The sequence below is a fragment of the Rhipicephalus microplus genome, unplaced genomic scaffold (assembly GCF_043290135.1).
Source record: "Rhipicephalus microplus isolate Deutch F79 unplaced genomic scaffold, USDA_Rmic scaffold_15, whole genome shotgun sequence".
In the NCBI taxonomy this organism is placed as follows: domain Eukaryota; kingdom Metazoa; phylum Arthropoda; class Arachnida; order Ixodida; family Ixodidae; genus Rhipicephalus; species Rhipicephalus microplus.
Window position 1 is genome coordinate 14,945,068 of NW_027464588.1, and position 15,938 is coordinate 14,961,005.

At 40.3% G+C, this 15,938-nt stretch overlaps 1 long non-coding RNA gene across 1 annotated transcript in view; it reads left to right on the forward strand.

Annotated features, from left to right (window-relative positions):
* LOC142784636 (uncharacterized) overlaps positions 1–15,938 on the forward strand; it is a 39,487-nt gene that overhangs the window by 10,619 nt on the left and 12,930 nt on the right. The window lies entirely within an intron of this gene.

Consider the following 15,938-nt stretch of genomic DNA (forward strand, 5'->3'; position numbering starts at 1 on the left):
AGTGACTACTAAGCATCACATACTGCGACTTGCTTCTATAGACAATAAAGTTTTTCTCACTGACTCATTCGCTGAAATGTTAAAATCCTAATCGATCTCTGGCAATAGCTCCACCTCGTCTACATAGTCAATAGGAAAGGCACATGCAACTTAAAAATTTTTATGTATTTGCAGCTTGTCTATTGCTTAAAGAATATGCAAGAGTCGAAAAGAACTATGCTTTCGTTTCTATATTGCTCCTGATTCAAATTATTATATTCATTGTTGAAATATAAAAGATATTTCTATAATAAATCTCTCCAATATAGGAAGTAAAACACTGGCGGTAAGGTACTAGGGCTTACGTACCTTGATTACTTTCGGCCCAATGACTGACTCCTTTTGAAATCGATATCCGACGGCAATACTGCTGGATGACTACCTCAGATTGTAGAACAATCTGCCCGACTAAACATTCACGCGTGGACTTGCATTTTTAACAGTAGCAGAAATAGTTCACACTATAATTGTATGCTTAGTGAAGAATTATTTTGCTGAATTTATGTTCAAAAGAATTATTTATGTTTGGGCGCGGAGGGTGCCCGCTTGTTAAACCAAAAATATCCGGCATTTAGAGTATGGTGCTTTGGGACATACTTTGAAAGTATAAGAAATACAATGAAAGGCATCAGCACTCGAGCTAGTACGCTACCGCTATGTTAAGCATAGTATACTACACAATACTCGCGTCCTTCCGAGTCACCTTGGCGCTTTGTTAAAGAAGCCTACAGTTTTCTCATTGCTTTCTTTCTACAATTGATAAAAGAAAGAGGCATAATTTTTCTCTAAGTGATATTAGTGATTTCCATATTATTTCAAAATATTTTAGTTCATCCTGCTTTTCTGGTATTGACAAAGTTCTACTGATGAACAGGCAAAGGCCTATAGCAACGTAAAGTGAAGAGCTAATGTCGCAACACTAAAATCAATAAACAAGGTTGGGAATTTAAACCGCCAGTTCATATTTATTACAGCACGGTTGATAATTTGTAAAAACGAGAATATTTCATCCACAGTCCAGAAACAAGTTTTCCGATCAGACAAGGTCAAGATACCTTAGGCTTGCAACCTGCCAATGTTCAAAGGGTGAAAACGAACGACACATGAATAGGTATGAGAGAAGCTGCAGAATGGATGGCTACGCCACTGAGAGAACATATAGTCTTTTCCGTGCGCCTTGACGGGCTCTCAAAGACGTGGAAGTGCAATAAAATGCTAGGAAGCATCACAGCCTTATACCCTATATCGAAGGGCGTGGAGCATAAGCTACTCGTATCTTCTTTGATATGCGATGCGGATGTAGAGTTTCTGACTCGGCTACCATTAAGGAGGAAAACCAAACACCAAGCTTCTTACGACAAACATATCTGAGAATATGGCAGAGCCGAATGACGCTGCGAAGGCCATGGGCGTTATCCCAAGGGGATACTCAGACCAAACGAGTACTTGGTGCTCAATATTCACATTCATAAAGGAATGCATGTTTGCTGACGCAGGCAGATTTTCGTCATGTTTATAGCATTCGTCACGTGTCTCCTTATGTTCATTTTCTATATTTGTCATAATCTTCTTACAACTACTTTCTTTGTATTTTTGCGTCACTACTTCTCTTGTATATCGGCTATCTGGCTTGATTATGGAACAAGCACACCTAACATGGCAGCTACTCTGCGTCTTTCCTTCGCCAGTTGCTCTTTTTTTTCCTGCTACAGTGAGCAAAAGCGGGTGTTTTGGGGCTTACGACGCGTGACTTCACCAAAATTATAATCAAGAAAGCTGTGTGGTATAACCGCCCGTAGCTTTTAAACACACATACATATATAAAAAGTATTCTGATTTTGCGACGGCAATGTGGTTGTAAAGTTAGCGTAGCCAAAACATGTGCTCATCTGTTAGGGTGGTGAATAAATAAAATAGCCTAGGCACGAGCAAGTGGTACGCGAGTGAAAAAAGCCTGCACTCTTTAAAAAAATGGGTATATTTCATGAATAAATACTGCCCGTTAGCTTGATTCAAAAGGGGATAATGTCTTAGTAAAGGAAGGTAGTAAAATGCAAGACAGTAAAATTTGTTACCAGGTCAATAGAGGAATAGCACTAACTGAAATGTTTAGTCTATCACTGAGTAGTTAAACACCACGTTTTCACCTTATTATTTGTACCAACTACAACTCACCAACTACGCGTTTACTCCTCTGTTGGGCACATGTCGGTGTTCAATGTCATACTAAGTTCCATCTCTTGTAAAAGCATATGGCAGAAAAAGCTTCAAAAAATAAAATGGCATCGTCTTCGTTCACTAATCAAGGTATGCTAATAACTTGAGAGAATTAGCAGGGTAGATATACACCGCCACAATGCAGAAAACTTCATCGACGCACGACAAACGTGAACATACAGAAAGGCGCGCACAGATATTGGCTTCTATGTACCCTCTGTCTGCACTAGCAGAAGCCTAAAGGTTATGATCCTACTGTCAATATCATGCCGTGTACCGGTTATCTATTTTTGAAGTATAGTTCATCATTTGCGTACATTTACATGCTACCGTCTTACTGCACCTACAGCCGTCAGCACTTTTAGCTCGAATTTTCCGACGCCTGGCCTCGGCTCGCTCGGACTGAGGTCAGTGCCACCAACCGTTGAAATGGACATGTTAGCTGCAGTTAACAATAGAGAAGCACACGTCGGTTTCACTGGGAAATTTCTGCATCCAGTCTACCTGACCGCGGTCGAATGCACTAACTTAGCGTGCCGTTTTCTCCCCGTTTTGGTCGTTGCTGTATACGTTATCACGCACACCAACGGTATTCTTGATGTATACTTAACTTGACTGTGAACCATTGCGTGCGACCGCTTATGCACCTTTCCAGGTTGAATTTTCAGCTGATACTCAAAATTATTCACACGCATAAAATCACAGCAAACACAAGCTTGTGCTGTTTGTAAAAGTTGCGCAATAAATAAAATTGAAATGCGCTGGCGTTGTTCATGTTCTGATTCATTATTTTAAGACACGTGAATTAAACTGTTCTCGCAAATTCCTGTTCGGTTCATGCTTCCTGCTCGGCTTACGCTGCACGGCAGATGTGGTCTCGGAGCGCAAGATTTGTTTGTATAATAGTATCTGGAGTGTAACGTCCTAGAGCCACAATGTTGTAAAGCGGGGTGCCATATCCCCGGGCTCCAGAGATTTTGACAACTGTGGTTCATTACTGTACACCTAAATATAAGTACACAGACCTAACATTTCATTTGTGCGTGTTGCAAGCAAGGAAGGTGCTTGGTTACAATGCAAAAAAAAAACCAAGACCACATCTTCCGTACAGCATGAACCGAACAGGAAGGCATACTCCTAATTGCCAGAACAGTTCCACTGACGCTCTCTGAAAATTAATGAATGAGGCCATGCACAACGCCACCACATTTCGGATTCATTTGGGGTACATTTTTTACAAACACCATGAATGTTCGTTTGCTTTGCTTTTTATACATGTGATTTCCTTCGAGCAGCAGCTGTGAATTCAAATTCGAGAGGTGCAGAAGTTGTCACACGCTATGGCTCATTTTCCAAGTTAATATACAATGAATGCCGTGGGCGCACGCGATAACGTTGCCAAGAGAGTAACGTAGTGAAAACTGGATGCCAAAGGAGTGCATTTCACCCAACAGCCAAATAGACTGGAAACAGAAATTCATTAGTGAAACCAACGCTCGTTCTATCTAGCATTAACTGCGTCAAGTATATTATTTTCAACGCTTGGTGGTGCTGACCTGAGTCTAAGCGAACCGAAGCCATGCGTCGGAGCGTTCGAGTTAGAGGTGCTCACGTTTGAATGTGTGTCATCACGTAACCTGAAAGAGATATTCCTGCGTAATACAAAAATTGAAGTTTCTCTAAACTTCGCGTAAGTTTCTAACAATTACTGCATATTACAAAGTTGTATTTATGAAGCAACCGGCAAGAGAGGTGGCTTAGTAGTGACCTATATTCGGTTACAGCCTAAGAATGAATGAAAGCTCCGCCCGCAGAAGTAATCCACCAACCCAGACAAGATTTTTATATACATCCCACTAAGTGTTATGGTTTAATACGGGATGTCAGAAACTTTCACGTATTTGAGGCGTGAGACTTGGACGTTCAGTCACATGTTTACTTCAATAGTTTTCGGTGCAAAATTTCACTTCACAAATTTCATCAAAAATTCTGACTTCACTGCTAACGCATAGGTTAAATTTTAACAACAAACAAGGAACTGTAAATTATCAATATGCATAGTATTGAAATTATCAGTGAAAAAGTGCTTAGGCTTAGAACGAGAATTTCCAATCGTTGCTTCGTTGCAGAGATGAATTACAGACGCGCTGTCGTACTTGGGCGAAGAAGTTATTTATTTTGAGGTTGTGACCAACTGTAGTTACGCGCACTCAAAAAGCTGGTTGTGAACGGCAAAATTCATAGGCACTGGCTTGTACAGGGATGCTGTGAACGTTGTAAACTATGCCTAAAATATTTAAATATTCGCGTTTAACATCACTGCACTTAATTTTTAAAAGAAATTACTGCTTTATCTACAGAAAGAATGCACTTGCAGAATATATTCAAGTAGTCCCACATTGATCTGTTTGAATATCTCGCCCTCTAGACTTCCAAAGTGGAAACTTTGGGCATCGTGTAAACTCAGTGGACTCTGTAAACGAACAAAAATATGTTAAATGCTTGTGGGTTTTTACGTACGTGATAAACCGTATTAAAATTACAAAGCATGGTGCAGTATGTGAATGCTGATTAATTTTCAGCACATGCGTTTTTTGCATGATCACAAATTTAGTGCACCAGTGTTTTAGAAATCTGACCTCCATCTAAAAGCAGCCGCATTGGCAGAAAAGTGAATGGATGAATGATCTTTATTGCACTCATATCTTATACAAAATAAGCACAAACTGTGTGGTCCTATAGCCAAAGGCTTGTGCGGGTTTCATTGAAAGTATACATAACTGAAACTGTAATTGTTCTAATTAAATATAAACAGAAGTAAACAATTCAAATTTGATATCATCATACAAGAAGGAATGTTTATCTGCTAACAACAGTCACTTGAATTCAATTGAACATAAAAAAGGGAACGTACATAACTTGTAGTAAACACAACTATTTGGTGATCAGTGGCATACAGAACTGAAGAATGATACTTGTAGTTGCAACTATCAATAGTAGTTCTCTTATATGGCTTAGTAAAGAGAACAAGGGTATTGAAACATCTCTTCAAGAAAACATCTTTCAAGGAAAACACCAAACACATAAAGGGCAATATATATACATAATGAAAAATTACAACCTAAAGTATCAGTCAACTCAAGCAGAAAAAATTGCTTCAAAGTAGTAGTTTTTCAATAATCTGGAAAAGTTTTGGGTATTCTTTATATAATGCGGTATGTCATTCCTAACGTTCACTCCAGTACATTGTAGTACACGGTTGCTATAGGCGTTTTTTGTGGGCGGTATATTGAAGTTGTTAAAATTTTGGTTCTTTGTTTGGCGTCGGATTATACACACTAATGAACTTGCGAATGGTTCATTGTTCCTAACAACACCGTTAATACGTGTAGCTAATTTTAGTTCCCGCACAAAATCAAATGGTATAATCTTTAACCTAGAAATAAGTGGTTTGCTATGTTCATAGTAAGGTGAGAAGGTAATCGTACGTATAGCCCATTTTTGCAGCCGTCGAATTGGCTCAAGATAAGAGTCATACGTCGAACCCTAGGACACTACGCAGTACAGAAGGTAGCAGTTAACTAAAGCATAATACAAAGTGCGCAAGTTTGTAGTGTTATAATATTCACGTGCTTGCAAAAGGACGTAACAACTCGAAGCTAGTTTCGAGCGGACTGCTTCTATTTAAACTCTGCCAATTTAAACAGCTGTCTAGAACAACACCTAGGTAATTAAAAGAATCAGTACATTCCAGGGAGCAATTATTGATGTTGAGATGTATATCATGTGGAGTAGGATTTGTACGGGAGTGGAATAACATATATTTTGTTTTTTGGCATTGATAGTAAGCCTGTTAGCTGTAAACCAATTGATAAGCTTAGCTAGTTCAGTATTCATCTGTTCTATGTCTGACAGATATTGGCCGGTAATAATTAGGGCAGTGTCGTCAGCATACATAAGCATCTAGACAGTTGTTAGTACTAGAGGTAAGTCATTTATGTATAGTAATTAAAGTAACGGACCTCATACGGAACCTTGTGGCACACATGTTTGATGGGACTGGAGAGATGAATCAATGTTACTGATAATTACCATCTGTTGTCGACCTTGAAGGTAACTCTGGAAAAAATTCGACATAGTGTGCGAAAACAATATCTACGTAATTTGTAAAGTAAGATGTCATGGTCTACTGTCTCGAACGCTTTTCTGAGGGGCAGAAAAACCACTGCGGCAAATATGTTATCTTGGAGGGCAGTATTTGAAACTTGGCTTAGTATGAGCACTGCTGTACTTGTAGAGCGCATAACACTTAATATTTGCTCAAAAATGAAAGCATACGTTTCGAAATTATTTTTTCGAAGATATTGTTAAGTACACTCAGTACAAAGATCGGGCTGTAGCAAGAAAGATCGGACCTATCTTCCTCTTTGTAAACAGGGGTGACGTTGGCTATCTTGAGTAGTGATGGGTATTGACCGGCATATTATGAGTGGTTGAATACGTTACATAATACTTCTCCAATTAAATCAATCTTCTCTTTTATATCGCGAGCAGGAATCTCGTCATGACCCGGCACTTTGCTAATTACTAGTTTACTCACAATAAGCAGAATTTCTCTAATCTCTATATTGTTTATAACGAAGCTATTTGGTAAGGATGTTGGTTCATACAACGCTTTGTTAGGAATAGGCAGCATTTTTGGTAACGAAGGACCAACATTTGTAAAATAAGTATTAAAGTCGTTGACAGTGTCCTCAGTGACATTGTCGGGTAGCGTTTTTTCAGCACGAGTATTCCCGATTGCTTCGTTTATTATTTGCCAAGTTTTACGCGAGTTACCGGAAGCTTGTTCAATAGGCTTCGAATATTAGTCTTTTTTACATTTACGTGACATCGCTACCGATTTGTTACGAGCAGTTTTATACTCATGTAGTAGATGAGCATTGTGCTTATCACGTTTCCACTTAAGATGCCAGTACTCTTTAGCCTTAAGCGCCCCTAATAAACCTTGGGTCATCCATGGACAGATTCGTGTTTCATATGAGCGTCTACGGATGACATTTTTCGAGGTATGTACGGCTTCCGTAATAACAATAATTAGATTAGCAAACTCCAGGTCTACCTCATCATAATAAACCTCATGCCATCTAAAAGAGCATAAGAAATAACGAACGTTTGAGTAATCAATTCTATAAGAAGTAACCTTCCTCTGATTGATTATTATTGGCCCTCCATCCACAGTGACAAAAGTTGGTATGTGTTACGAGTGCTTAGCTACCTAACGTGGCTATAAATTATCGCTTCTGGTTTCTATGAAAGCAATTCACCAATAAAAACAACAAATGATATATTTTCTCATTGCGTGTGGTGCTTACTTGTGTAAATCAAATATGGAAATACCAACATTATAGTACCTTATTCTGTCAATGCGACCATCACATTGATAATGTTTGACGTTCATTATTACTCTACTTCTAGTATCAGTCACGACACACATAAACAGAGCATGCTGAAACACCATTTACAAGTTGATGGGAGGCTTGTCACGAATACAAATAATTTCTTGCATGTGTTTCACTGACGTGCGGATGAAGCTAATGTGTTGATAACTGCAATTATTAGCATTACAAGGTCAGACACGCTAACACGCAGGTGTTGCGGAATCACAGGAATATTACGGGTCATCCTGCTAATGGCCACGTTCAGCGTTACTCTGAAATGCCATCAGCGCTTATTTGGAGCAGCAACATGAAGCCAGCTGGCGATAAAGGCCGGACCAGCAAATGTGCTCCGGCTGCGCTTGACTGTCACAGCAGTTATTGTTCTTAGAGCATGTGTAGGATAATGCAAAAAAAAGAAATGTTTGTGGGCAAGCCATAGGAAGCCATATGGGAACTCTCGCGGAAGCTTTAACAGTTTGCGACAGCACGTGAAAACGACCTCATCAAGTCACATGTTCTTGTCAACAAAGGGCGTAATTTCCGCTCATACGTTCAGCTATTCTTGTTTTACAATTACGAGCTAAATTAACTCTCACGTATTTGTAAATTTTGGTCTTTTGTTGACCGTCTGTATACGTGTTGACACATTTTTTTTCGCAATTTTTCAACAAAAACTGTTTTCCACAAATATGAATATACATTTACGATTTACTAATCTCGGACACTCGCTTGACACACTTTAGCCAAGTTATACAATTCCAAAGTCATGAAGGGTCACCTGCATTGAAATTCTGGTGAAATTTAAATTATTTCAAGAAAAAAAAATGTTTCTCGGTCACACACGTTCTACGGGCGTCGAATCGGTGCACCATTCACAATGATCTGCCTACAACATTCTGAAAAGTGCTAGAGTGTTTATTGCGAAACTTCTTTGGTGAACTTACGACTTCAAATATTCGTTACTCTACGTATTTTCTCCATTTCGCATAGCACAGCTAATGAAAAGCCTGATCCGCAGATTTCCGCGCAGCACTGTGGAATTTCGACATGAGTAGCCCCTTACGTAACGCTTCTCAATCAGGAGGTTGAACCTCCTTCAACGTTCAACGGTTTACTTTCTTGTGAATCCTTGTAGGAAAAAAATCACCACGCTTCGCTTTTATGAGCTAACTAACAAGAATATATGTCCTCGTTTGAACATCGGAGTAATGAAAATCGCGAGAGCCTTTCTGTTCATTCGGTTCTTTATATTTATATCGGTTATGCCTGGCTTTCAGCGAAGAAAGTAACTGGTTTGTGTATCACGATATGATTATAACGCAAGTCCTCTGCGCAAAGTTCAGCCTACTTTTCTGATGTATTCTTCCAGCAAATATTAAAAAAACTGGACATCCTTCTGTAGAGCAGGTAATTGAAGTACTGCCTCTCATTGAGTTATTTGTGGTAAGAACTCGCAATGCCTAGAACACAACTTTGCGATTGTCTTTGTTCTCGTGGTTATATTATTCGTGTATGAGTATTGTGCGAAAATATGTGTCCTCTTAAATAACACATCTAGTTGAAATTTTACGCTGTGCATGTGGCCTTCTTTTCCGTGAATGTCGCGTTGCTGTTCATTTTACCCGCTAATAGTACTGGCCAAATATTCGGCAACGTTAATTACTGACGTGCATGCTATTAGAGTGTTGCCTAAAGTAAGGCTCTGCATTAGTGAAAAACTGCCACCTTGGTGGGACATTTTTTGCGGTGCATAACTGCTGACGCGAAAGTCGTGGGTTCGATCACAAAAACGGTGCTCACATTTTAAGGAGGTTAAATGTGTAGGCCCCTCTAGACTGCACGTTGGGAAACCGCTAACTGCAAAAATTTCTGGCGCCCTTCGCACGGTGTACGTCCCAATCATACGAATATTTCTGTACTGAAAACTTTATCAAACAGCAAAAAACGTTTACGATATTCTCCTTTTACAATAAATTTTCGATATCTCCTTATCAAACGTAGTAAAATCACCCTGTCAAGGAGATGCAAATTGTAGACCGTTCTAAACATTCCTTATCTGCGTAAAGAATCTTAACTCCCTAGCCTTCAAAAAACAGCAACCCCTCCTATCCGCATACTGAAACAGATATTAACAATCTAGAGAAAATTCAAAGGTTAGCCATCCGCAATTTTTCAACCGATTTTGCCGATCTGATTCTCCAACTGATCTAATGCATAATAACAAAATTCAAACTCTACAATGTCACAGGAAAATCGCAAGACTAAAACTTCTTTTCTAGCTATCCAGCAGAAAAATTGTACTTGAGCTATCAAATATTCTTTATTCGTTATCTTCGCGTCCAACTAGACGATATCATTCACAAAACTTCACTCCTATCTTTGCTCGAACTAACAATATCAAATACTATTTCTTTCCTCGCACATTAACAGAATCGAAGGAACTACCACATCAAATTTTTGAATCTGGAAACGTGTTAAGGTGTACTGAAAATTTTTTTGAAGTAACTTAGATCTTGTACCATAATGTGTTGTATATTTACCTGTTAATTTGTGCCTCCTGTATTGTTGCTTTTTTTGTCATATTCTCATACTGTGCCACCCCCACTCCTGCGTGGGCTATTCTTAGCCTGCAGTATTTTCTAAATAAATAAAATAAAAAGAAATGCTTGTATTGAAAAAGGTAACGAGAAAATCACAAAAGAAAGGCTTGATTATCTCCTTGCCTTTCCAAGTGTGGCTTAAAAGCCTGCTCTAAATGTTGGGGAGAAATCACCACAGCCACACAGTTCGAAAAAATACTACGTAAAACCACCATATTAGGCCCGACTTACTCTTGTTTTGAAAGTTAGCAGCAAGAAAAAGCACAAACTACAAAGAAGACACATCATTTGGATGACGGCAAACCAATCGCCCTCGACTATCGCGATGCACTCGAAGTTATACGGGTGGATGGCCTCTTCAATTAACTGCTCAAAAAGTCTTCCTTCTGGGTTACCCCATGGGAACCATTTGCTCTGACAAAGTGCCTTCGGTATAGAAGTTGGTAGTCCTTGCTGATACAAAAACATCATACTGGGTGGAGAATTAAATAAAAAAAATTGAGCTGGTGATGGCAAAACTTAATTCCAAACAAAAAAAACACAAAAGCGCATGACACAACAACGTTGGATCAATGAGCCTGGCATATTACTATGTACATCAATCTTTCTCTCCATTCTAAAAGCAAGGCTTCTACTACACGGACCCTAGAAATCTCAGCCTTCTTTCTTCTGGGTCCAAGGGAGTTATAAATAATAGAATACTGTTGAAATGTCACGTATGTTTTCATTCTTTGTTCATTATTCTCTGAGTATTAGTTTTTCATGGACATCAATGATATAGTCGCTGTGGTGGTTGGCTGCGGACCCGTAAAGTGTTGATTTCATCTGGTCCTGCCATGAAAAGTGCTGCAATTCCACCGTTCACTTTCCGATTTCCGAACACGTTAGAAAACAGCAGATTGTCTCAATTGCTTGAGCCACCACTAAGGCGTACCTGAATTACCTCATGCTTTCTGCACATGAAACAACATATATGATAATTATCCATTTGAACAAAGTATCCTGTGCATTCGCCTTGGATTGGTATTTTTCAATAAACCACCAAAGATGTCATGGTTAGAAAGAGCTCTTCTGTAACCTATCCTGTTTCTCCAGAGGAGTAAGCACTCTATTAGATACCATTTATTTTGTTATCTCACTGAATTTGTAAAACATGGTTCTCTGGTATAGTGCGCTTCAGGAACTATTGAGCTTCTGACCTTGGCAGCTGCTCAGAACCTACTCGGGCACTACTGAATAGTAAATACTATTGAGGAAGTGTACCCCCTGAGTGCCCCAGTGACTACTATGAGTGTGCGAGTTTTTTTCACGGGATCTTTACCGTTTGTTATCCACAAACCAGTGGCTTGACTGGATAGTTTAACCAAACTCTTGGTGACATGTCGATGCAGATTGCGTCAGACCACTCCAATCGGCTTCTTGTAGTTGTGTTTGTCATATAACACAATCTCCAAAGCCACTTCAAGACTTTAAACTTTTTTATCACACCTGTGAGTCTTCCAGCGTCATTTCTGGCGTTTTCTGCACCGCCAGCGCTGCCTTCTTATAATCTGTGATTATAGTCGGTGACCACTGAACAAACTGATCGATGCTAAGTACTGGCCAGTTCTTTGACGCCTGCTCAACAACGTCAACAAAAATGTAATAAGCACGAAACACCTCCTACCTAGTTCGCTTACTATTCTCTGTCGTCCTGGATGCCACCTGTTGTTGTTCCTGGCCATTCATCTAAAATTCTTTAGGTGTAACTCGCATGCCATTATTTGACTCTGTGGGTACATCTTGTAATTAGATGACCCAACCTAAATCAATACTTTTGACTTACATCACTGCAGGTGGGAGATGGTTCAAACTGATTAGCTCAAGTTGTCTTATGGTCCTCTGAGATCTATTAAGGTCGCCAGGATGCCTACTTCACACACCACTTGTCGCCGTCATTGTTCTGATACAATAACTATGCATGCAAAAGAACGCTAGGCCTACTGCATACAGTTGTTTATTTAGGTGCAAGCATTAAATGTTTATCAGACGTACGACTGATTTCAGTACCCTTGACGTTTCCCGAGCATACTTCTGAAAGAATCGCCATAAGTTCATAGCAGTTTTAGTGGACTCAAGCCCATCGGCAACGTTAACTGCCGGTCAAGGGCTGCCGAAAGTATTCGTTAAAGGGGTTTTACATTATTGTTACTGTAAATGAACGCCATTATGGTGGCAGAATGCCGATATTTCTGTTTAGATTCTCCTTCAAGAAATGGTCCGTCTCTGTGGCTCCAAGTAGCAACAACTGCAAGTGCTACATTTACATTGTGCGAATGCTTACACACATAAAGCCATCCTCATGACTCAGGACACATTAGAAAGGACGGCCAATATCCTAATAACTGAGATTTTTTACCCGTATTCGGCATTTAATTGTGGTAACTTACACCATCGTTGTGGTATTCTGAACTGAACGTAGCTGGTAACCGCAACATTTCCAGCGGCATTACGGATGATGATAATGGTCAGTTTGTTCTATTTACGTGATAATCTTGACGCCGGCAGGGGTGTGCAATGATGGAACTCTGAACCTTGTGATTTTTTTTAACTTACATTACTTTTGAACACACATCCTTTCATGACACAGCGGCGTTGTCCCAATGCAGAAAACCGAGATGCAAAAATATTCGGCTGATTTTTTTTTCTTTAGGCAAGACTCTACGTTTACCAAATGAGTGCCTTGTGAACCGTACGTATTTCCGCCATCTATCTTTTTTCTTGAAGTTATAAAAAGAGAACACCTTCAAAGTTGGGCTGTGAAGAGGAGTGGTAGGTATAAATTTGTGTATGAGTGAGAGTACTAGAGCCTCATCATGTGGTGTCCGGGACAAAGGATGCCAACCATGTAGCGGCGTCATGCTTTGGCCCCCAAGCTCTCTTTTTTTCTACAATAAATATTTGCAGATCTCTATCTCTTCTACGTTCAACGCCTGCGTTCTCTCACGCTTGATCCACGTTGTGCTTACACAGCAGCAGAAATGTTCCTAATCTCTACCTGCGGTAGTAGCTTCGCAATACTTTTGGCTTTCTAGCAACTTACTGCCATTCCTGTTTACCGCGGAAGTTACGTGAATTATCTTTGTGATTAACCAGTCATTTCATCATGTGAAACGTCGAGCCAGGAATCAGGTAACGCGTGAAAGCATCAAGCACCACACCAGGCGCGAAATTCGGGTCGGACCGGCACGCTGCGTGTTCAAACGCCTGACACCTTTAGAAACCTTCTATTTTGGCCCACGCACACTTGGTGAAGAACAAGAAGTGTTGAAGCGTGGAAAGGTCAACGTCTAATTAAATGTCATCTCCTACTTTTTAGCCCAAAAGCACAAAACAAGAACTGATATTACTCGCTGTTCTCTCATCCATTGTCCTTTCGAAGTTTGTTAGGCATTCTTTCGAAAGGACCCAAAACGTGAACACTACGTCGAGAAGTTCCTTCTAAGGTGTGTTAACTATGCCAGTACTTTGCAGAATTCTGGCAGGGGGCTTGTCCTGAAACTTATTTATGAGCAAAAAAACTTGGAAACGAGTCGAGGCAGGCGTGTTTGCTAGTAAACAGTTTTCGTTTTGTATTGTTCGTAACGAGAAGAAAGCAGCGCTCGAAAACTACGCGCGCAATGATCACGCTTGCCTCTACATACCTGTCTATGAACTTTTATATCTGATTCGCAGTAAGATGTTTGGATGGTTTTGAAAGGAGTATTGGGAAATTGGTTCATTGCTCTTTTAATTGTAAACAGGATAGACGCATAGAACAGCATTAGCTTTGATGATGTCAATCTTGTTACAGGTTCGCGTCAATAGGACAGTTTCGTTGCGCTTCATTTAGGGCACCAGGGCTCGTTATAACATGTGCGTTTTTTTTACCAGTTTTAAAAAGGCGTACTTCATTTTTATACTATTCCGGTGCTACCGCCAAAAGTATGAATTTTGCACTGAACCATATTGAATAGAAAAACCAGGCTATAGTTTAGCTGTTCTCAAGAATTACATTATTCCAACAACTGCAACGCCATTCCACCTGAAGTACAACTGCCACGGGCAAAAAAAAAGTGCAGCATGGGTTCCATTCAAAGACTGTATTCTGGAGTGAAATGGTGTCCAACGTCAAGTATTACACTAGGCGTCTCTCATGATCATATTGTGATTTTGGGACGTTAAACCCCACATATCAATCAAGTACTATACTACACGCAGGTGTTTGAGTAATAATAATGAATGCTTAGTGCTCATGGCTAGTTTTGGCCTTAGTATGGTGGTCTAGTAGCTAAGGTATGCTAAGCTAAGGTAAAGAGTGGCTAAGGTACTCCGCTGCTGACCTGCACGTCGCACGATCAAATCTCGGCTGTGGCGGCTGCACTTTCAATGGAGGCGAGAATGTTGAAGGCCTGTGGGCTCAGATTTAGGTGCACGTTAAGCGCACACTAAATTCAAATAACAATTTAGGTTAGAGTGGAAGCTCAATTTATGACAACATTTAAAACGACAACATTATCAACAACAACAGTGTCTTACTTAGCGATAACAAAAAATTGGGGTAAATGCACAAGGAAACGTGAGCCGAAGTAGGACAGTCTCAAAATGGTCCCGATGACATCAGATGGACCGCCTGCAATTACTTACTAGTAATTGATCTAGCTGCACAAAATACAGAACCCTCCGTGCATCCAGAGACCCAATAAAATGCTGCCTGTTCGTTTCTGTTTGATTCATGGAAAAAAGAACCGCCAGACTTTACTATGGGGAATGGCGCAAGTGGCTAAAAATACAATTTTTACGTATTTACACTGGAAAGGTGGTGTAAACTAGTGTGGCGCAGTTGAATTAAAAAGAATGTCTGCGATCTCAGAGCCAATGCTTGATAATTTGATCAATGGCTATTCTTGCTGCTGTGGCGCCCACTGTTTTCGTCTGCTGCTACTAGCGCAGCAAAGCCGGGCAACGTTGTGCGTGTCAACAGTGAAGGGAGTCCGTCCGCTTCTTTAAGCAGGTAATTTGAAGTGCGCTAACATGATGCAGACCACTAAAACTTGATTATATTTCAAAATGGGCTCTTCGTTGGCACAAAAGTAACACTACGATGTTCCTGGACCGCTATTTCTAGAATCAACGTCAACCTCATTCACTCTTTAGTGTCTTTTTAAAGATTCCCAGGTGGTCGAAATTTCCGGAGCCCTCCACTACGAAGTCTATCACAATCGAATAGTAATTTTGGAACCTTAAATCCAACAAATCAGTCAATTGTGCCTCATAGTGTGGTACTATCTTTGATATAGTACCAATCACGCGCGTTCATGTGTGTGTGTGTGTGTGTGTGTGCGCGCGTGTGTGTGTGTGCGTGCGTGTGTGTGTGCGTGTGTGTGTGTGTGTGCGCGCGTGTGTGTGTGCGTGTGTGTGCGTACTCGGCTGCTGACCTGCACGTGACAAGATCGTATCCCTGGGTCTGCGGCTGCACTTTCAATGTAGGCGAAAATGCTTCAGGCCAACGTGCTCAAATTTGGGCGCACGTTAAAGCACCCTAGGTTGCAGAAATATTCGGAGCCCATCATTACGGGTTCTTAGATATTCATATGGTGGTTTCGGGACGTTAAACGTCATA